Source organism: Elephantulus edwardii, unplaced genomic scaffold (assembly GCF_000299155.1).
Source record: "Elephantulus edwardii isolate Elephantulus edwardi_28Jun2011 unplaced genomic scaffold, EleEdw1.0 scaffold00238, whole genome shotgun sequence".
NCBI lineage: Eukaryota > Metazoa > Chordata > Mammalia > Macroscelidea > Macroscelididae > Elephantulus > Elephantulus edwardii.
Window position 1 is genome coordinate 1732405 of NW_006399988.1, and position 6952 is coordinate 1739356.

Here is a 6952-nt window from a genome sequence, read left to right on the forward strand (position 1 = left end):
TCCTTCAAAGCAGCCTGAACTTCTTCTTTCATCACCATAGGCTCTTGCTCATATGTTGTTTCATGAAATTCTTCTGTGCCTTCCAATTCCTTTCGATACAGTGACTCAGTGAATGCTAGATAACCTTAAAATGTTAACATATCCCAACATAGAGGGATGCAACAGCAATCTTTTTTTGCAGCGCTGAAGTGCCTTTCACCTACCCTGTCTAGCTTTCCAGAGGGTCTCAGAGCAATGCCAACAAACCTTGTCCACCAGTAGACAAGAAGACAGAAAACTTCCAGAATGGAATTACCACAGTTAAGAAACAAAACTGGAGGGAAATGCATAAAAAAATCCTGCCAGGATAGAGTGCAAGCAAAAAGAAATTACAGACCTACAAATCTAACCAGAGAATCTAGACTGATTCTTGGTGTTTGGAAAAAGTGAACAAAGGCTGTTGGTAACGATGTAGCCGAAAGGCTACAAGTAGAAATAGGTGGATCAGCTCAATTTACAAATCCTTTATTAAATGAACCTCATTTCCCTAATGAATTGACACAAGCATACAGTTACTAGGTGGTGGAGTCATGAACACCAAGTTGGAACTGACGCATCCACCATAATGCTATAATACTGCTCACTTACACCGCTCATCTGCCAGTGCACCCTGTTGTGTGCTTGTGTCTTGCGGTGATGCTGCATAGTGCACTACCAGTATTTTAAACACCAAGAGGCTCACCCAGGGATAAAAGGCTTCCACCGAACTTCCAAACAAAGACAGACTAAGAAACAGCACTGGCCATCCACTTCTGAAAGCCTTAACAAATCCTATAAATAATGAAAGAACACTGTTGGATATGAAGCCGGAAGATGAACTCCTCAGGTTGAAAGGCACACACAATGTCCCTTGGGAAGAGTTGCCTCCTTAAAGAGCAACCTACCAAAATGGTGCTGATGGAGCAAAGCTTTTACAAAAAAAAACCCAAACAACCCCCCAATAAAACCCCTTCATTTGCTGATTTGGCAAGAATCAAAATGAGAAGAAAGAGATGTAAACATTCATTCATAACTGGAACATGGAAGGTACGAAATTCGAAATTGTCGGAAGTGAAAAGAAATGCAAAAAAAACTAACATTCTAGTGCTTAGCTAGTTTAGACAGACTGGTACTGACCATTCTGAGTCACACAATCATATGATCTTTTATGTCAGCAATGACAAATTGATAAAGACTGATGTTGCATTCATCATCAAAAAGCATTTCAAGATCTGTTCTGAAGTAAAATTCTCTGAATGCTATGAACACTATTATATACTAAAAAGAAGACCCATGGACACAACTATTACTGAAATACATAAACCAACCACTAAAGGCAAAGAGGAAGAAACTGAGGATTTCTACCCAGTTGTGTAGAAATTTATGTAATCGATATGTGTCAAAATTAATAAATGGACTGGAATAGAAAAGTTGGGAACAAAGAAGAAATGGCAGCTGCAAAATATACACTACCTGACAGAAATGAAGTTAGAGATTGCAGAACAAAATTCTGTACAACCAATAATTTCTTAATTGCAAATACTGCTGCTGCTGTTAAGTGCCATTGAGTAGAACATGACTCATAGTGACCCTATGAACAAAAGACCTGAACCTGGTTTTATAACTATTGTTGTTTCTCTAAGTTCATAGAGTTTCCAGAAGCATGTTGTTTACTGTTTATTAAAAAGCATAAATGGTGCCTTTATGTATGAACCTCACATGATGGACTACACAAAAATCATACTGACTACATCTGTGGAAACAGTCAGGAAAGAAGCTCAAAATCAACAGTCAAAACAAGGCTGGGGGCTGACTACAGAACAGACCATCAACTACTCATATCCAAGTTCTATTTGAAGGTGAAGAAAATGAAAACAAGTTTGTAAGAAACAAAATACAACCTTGAGTCTAACACAACTGAATAAAAAAATAATCTCAAGAACAGATTTGATGCATTGAACATTAATGACCAAAGACCAGACAAGTTGTTGGATGACATCAAGGACATAATGCATGAAGAAAGCAAACAGAGACTTGTACACCCATATTCATAGCAGAATTGTCACCATCACAAGAACATGGAAACAACCTAAATGTCCAACCACAACTTAATGTTTTGAGAAATTGCAGTACATTCATATGATGGAATACTATGCAGTACTCAAGAGCAATAATTTTGAAAAATGCTACAGGACTTGGGAAAGAAAGGTGTGTTACTGAGTGAATTCAGTATCATAAGGACAAAGGCTGCATAAGACAATTCCTTTAAAATTGAAAGATAACTAGTAAAACACTTATGGGGAGTTTAAGCGGGGAAGGTGTGGGAGCAGAGAAACGGGCAGGGGGAGCTCACGGGGTCACAGAATTTAGTGGGTGGAAGCAGAGGGTAAAGAAAATGGGAAAAAAACCAAAAAAAATAAAATGGGAAAAATTCAGTAGGAATCTGAAAAGATGGGCATAGTTCAATGGTGATTAATTTTATAAAACACATGTATGGGAATGAATGCACAAAATATAATGTGAATGAAGGAAAGTATGAAACACATTAAAACCCCACACTATGTACGTGAATAAAGCAATGTATATGAATAATTATATGCATTACAATAAAAAGAACGTAAGTGATCCCTGGGCCACAATGGCGACACATCCGGCCTCACACTAGCTGCTGGTGGCCATGGGTCCCTTCCAGCCACCAGCTTCTGCGGGAAGAGGGGCCAGGCCTCCCAGGGAGGGTGTAGTAGCAGCGTCCTAGGGCTGCAGCCTGAGCGTCTCACGTCTTGGCTGGGAGCTTGGGTCCTGGGGGGTGCTGCTGCTACACAGTGTCAGTACACTGAGAAGCAGTGTCAGGCTCATAGAATTAAATGTTACCCCTTTGTTTCTTCTGCCTCCTTCCACACGAGCAGTCTTTTGGCCAAAGAGGATTATTACCAGATACTGGGAATGCCCCGAAGTGCCAGTCAGAAGGAGATCAAGAAAGCTTATTACCAGTTTGAGAAGAAGTACCACCCAGACACAAATTAGGATGATCCCAAAGCCAAGGAGAAGTTCTCTCAGCTGGTGGAAGCATATGAGGTACTGAGTGACAAAGTGAAGAAAAAACAGTATGATGCTTATGGCCTAGCTGGCTTTGACCCTGGTGCCAGCAGCTCTGGGAAGAGCTACTGGAGGGGAGGCTCCATGGTTCAGGAAGATCTCTGGAGAGTTCTCATCATCATCATTTGGGGATTTCCAGGGTATTTTTTATCAACTCAGGAGTATATCATCGACTTGACCTTCAATCAAGCTACAAAGGGTGTCAACAAGGAGTTTGTGGTGAATATGACAAACACCTGTAAGCGACGTGACGGTAAAGGGAACAAGTCTGGCACCAAGGTGCAACACTGCCACTACTGCATTGGCTCTGGCAAGGAAAGCCCCTTTGTGATGTGTTCCACCTGCCAGAAGTGTGGCAGCCTAGGCTCCACCATCACCACTCCGTATGTGGTCTGTAGAGGGGCGGGACAGGCCAACCAGAGGAAGGATGGCCTGACCATGAGGATGCCCATAGGAAAGAGAAATTTTCGTCACCTTCAGGGTGCAGAAAATCCCAGTCTTCAGGAGGGAGGGCGCAGATATCCACTCTAACCTCTTCATCTCTGTAGCTCAGGACAGCCCGTGCCCAGGGCCTCTATGAGACTATCAACGAGACGATCCTCCCTGGGACTTAGACCAGAAGAATCGGATGTGTGGGAAAGTCATCCCCGAGATTAATAGCTATAGCTATGATGACCACTACATCCACATCAAGATCAGAATCCCAAAGAGACTGACAAGCTGGCAGCAGAACCTGATCCTAAGCTATGCAGATGAGACGGAAGTGGACAGGACAGTGAATGGCATCAGCCTCACCAGCACGGGAAACCGTCCACTGAAAGCTAGCCTGGAAGTGGCAGCTGTTCCTGGACCCACCAGCAGCAGCCCGCACCACACTCGAGCCCCTGCCACAGAGACCTGGGTGCCTCAGTCACAGCAAGACCGTCACCTCTCCTTGGATGGGGGCCCTGTGAAAGCCCCACCAGGGAGTAAGATGTAGAGACTTGTCCTGTCTGCAGTCAGCAGCTCGGGCAGAGGAAGAGATGGACACTGGAGACTGAGCCAAAACTCTGGGATTGGTGTGGTGGAGAGCTTGATAATGGAATTAAAGACAGTTTAGAGATGTGCCTTGTGCTTTCCCACATCATGATTTGACTGGTCTTTCTCGCTGTAAACCCCAAGAATCCCAGGAGAGATCTCTCTGGTTAGGTGACTCTGTCATTCCTGCAGCCCTGTTCCCCATCCCTGTATGTTCTCCAAGGCTGACTGCGTTCATTACTTTTGATGTTTAATTCCCAAAGACCTGAGCTTGAAAGCAGGGCCTGGGGTCCTGGAGAGCTTGCTTCCTGACCACTTGGCCAGTGATCTTTCAAGAGGATGTCATTTTTCCTGTCTCAACAGCCACCAACATTACCTCCGGGCAGAACCTGGGGCAGCCTGCCACCTGTTCCATCATAGCCCACCACTGAGATTTAGTCAGGAGTGTCTCAGCTTGCAGTGGCAAGATTATTATCCTCTCCTGTGAAAGGCTCCCCCAATGAGCCCACAGAATACCCTGTCCCTCAGTGGGCATTAAGCTTCTGTACACCTCCATTCCTCAAGGTACAGCTGGACAGGTTAATGGAGAACAGTTCTCAGCATTTTCTCTTCTCTTCCTCCACCATCGATGAAAAAACATGTCTCCTGGTGTCAAAATTTAGAATGTGAAACAAATCTGTAATGAAAATAAGACTGCAAAAGAGATATTTAAAACTAAAAAAAGAAAGTAAGCAAAAGGTCATTAAAGAGATAAGAGAAAAATAAGAGATCAAAATGGACGTCACAAGATACTATGAAACTTGCACTGGAACTGCTGGTTTATTATGTGCCATCAAGTCAACTACAATTCATTATACCCCTCTGAACAATAGCTCTGAAGCCTCCCCTATCATCAGCCAATCTAACTATCTCTGATACATTTACCCCACTGCCACAGTCACTGTGCCAATTCATCTCATCAAGGTTCTTCCTCTCCTGTAATGACCCTCCACCCTACTAAGAATGATGTGCTTCACCAAGGACTAGTCCCTCCTGGCAACATGTTCAAAGTATGTGAGACTTGCAAAATCTTTGTCTCCAAGGAGCAATCCAGCTTCACAAAATAAGGAGAAGGAAGGCTAAAACAATCAACCTGAACAGAAGATTTCAAAGGACAGTTCAAGTGGCAAAGCAAAGTATTATAATAAAACAGGCAAAAAGCTAGAAAACCAAAAGTGAAGAACATGCTTGGTATTCTACAAGTTGTTGTTGTTTGTTTGTTGTGTACTATCAAGTTGGAACTGACTCATAAGTGGCCCACCAAGTGAATTTTCAGAGGCACTTAATCGCACAGGAGGAGAGTACCCATCTGTCTGCTACAGAACAGCTGGTGGATACAAACCATGTACCTTTAGGATTGCAGCACAACTTTTTCCCCCCATTAGGCTACTAGAACTAAAAAAAACCAAATTTAAGCTATGAGTTGCAATACTGAAGGCTTCTCTGGGCACAAACTTGAATAATGAAGAAAGATGACAAGAAAAAGCAAGAAATAAAGAGTCACTGTACCAACAAGTATTGGTCAATACAGAATCATTTCAGGAAGCAGCACATGGTCAAGAGCCACCCCTTTCCTGTTTTTAAACCATGCAGTATTCCTTTCCCTTTCTCTGACCTTTCTCAGTATGATGTCGACTCAATGGTACTGAACAACAAAAAGATCAATAGTATTTCTTCTGTTCGAAAACTGTGTATCTATGTACAGGTTTCGCATGAGCATAATTAAGCCACAGCATAAACCACCAATCTATCAGAATGCCTTACTGGAGGCTTACATGTTGCTGTGATGCAAGAAGCTACTTCACTCTATTTTAAATACCAGAAGGGTCACCCATGTAGAAATATTTCAGTAGAGCTTCCAAACTAAGATGCAAGATTGGGCATCCACCTTCTGAAAAAACAGGTCATGGAAAACTCTATGGAAAATGTCGCAACACTGTGAAGCCTAAACATTTAGTAGTGATGCTAACTATACTGTAATTAAGAGTAAAGAAACACATTTTAAAAATAAACAAGAGGACCAGAAGACGGCGGAGGTGGAGAGCACAGTGTGAAGAGCCAGAGGGATAGCAACATGCATAGAGAGGATACCAGAGAGTATTTTACGCTCCACAGAGACTGACCACAGCGTGACGCGAACAGTAGGATTTTGAATCAGAACTTTCACTAATACATTATTTTAGAAGCTTTAAAAACCAGAGCCCTGCCTGCCTGCCCTGCAGCGGTCCGCCGTGGTCCCATCAGACCCAGCAAAAGCTGGAACCGACTAGCTTAGCTGAGCTGCATTGAAACTCACCTGAAAGGAAAAAGGTTAGTGGGGAAATCGGCAGAATTCTCTTAAGCCCACTAAAACCTGAAGGGTCTGAGGTGCGGCGTGGACAACAGGAATTGAATCATAACTTTTGTCGAAAATTTTAGTATTGGAACTGTGGGAACAAAGCCCCACGGACTCAGCAAAAGCCGGAAGCCACTAGATAAGCTTCTAAGAGACCCATTTGAAAGGAGAAAACTTACTGGGGAAATTGACTTAATTCACTTAAGCTCCACTAAGACCCAGGGGGTCTGTTGCGTCAGGTGGACAGTAGAAATTTGAATCAGAACTTCTACTGGAGTGGACTCAGAACGAGCTAATAGCCTCAGTTGCAATCCGGACCACTTTTTGGTCTGCACTGCAGATCGGCAAATGCCAGAATCTGCAAGCTGAGCTTCTGAGGGACCCATTTGAAAGAGATAAACTTTCTGGAGAAAGTGGCTGAATTTTCTAAAGCTCCACTAAGGCCCA

General features: G+C 43.1%; 1 protein-coding gene and 1 pseudogene across 1 annotated transcript in view; one reads left to right on the forward strand and one right to left on the reverse strand.

Annotated features, from left to right (window-relative positions):
• The window catches only part of LOC102848488 (chromosome unknown open reading frame, human C9orf3), a 704390-nt gene that overhangs the window by 594970 nt on the left and 102468 nt on the right, over positions 1 to 6952 (reverse strand). The window lies entirely within an intron of this gene.
• On the forward strand, positions 2657 to 4093 carry LOC102845247 (annotated as a pseudogene).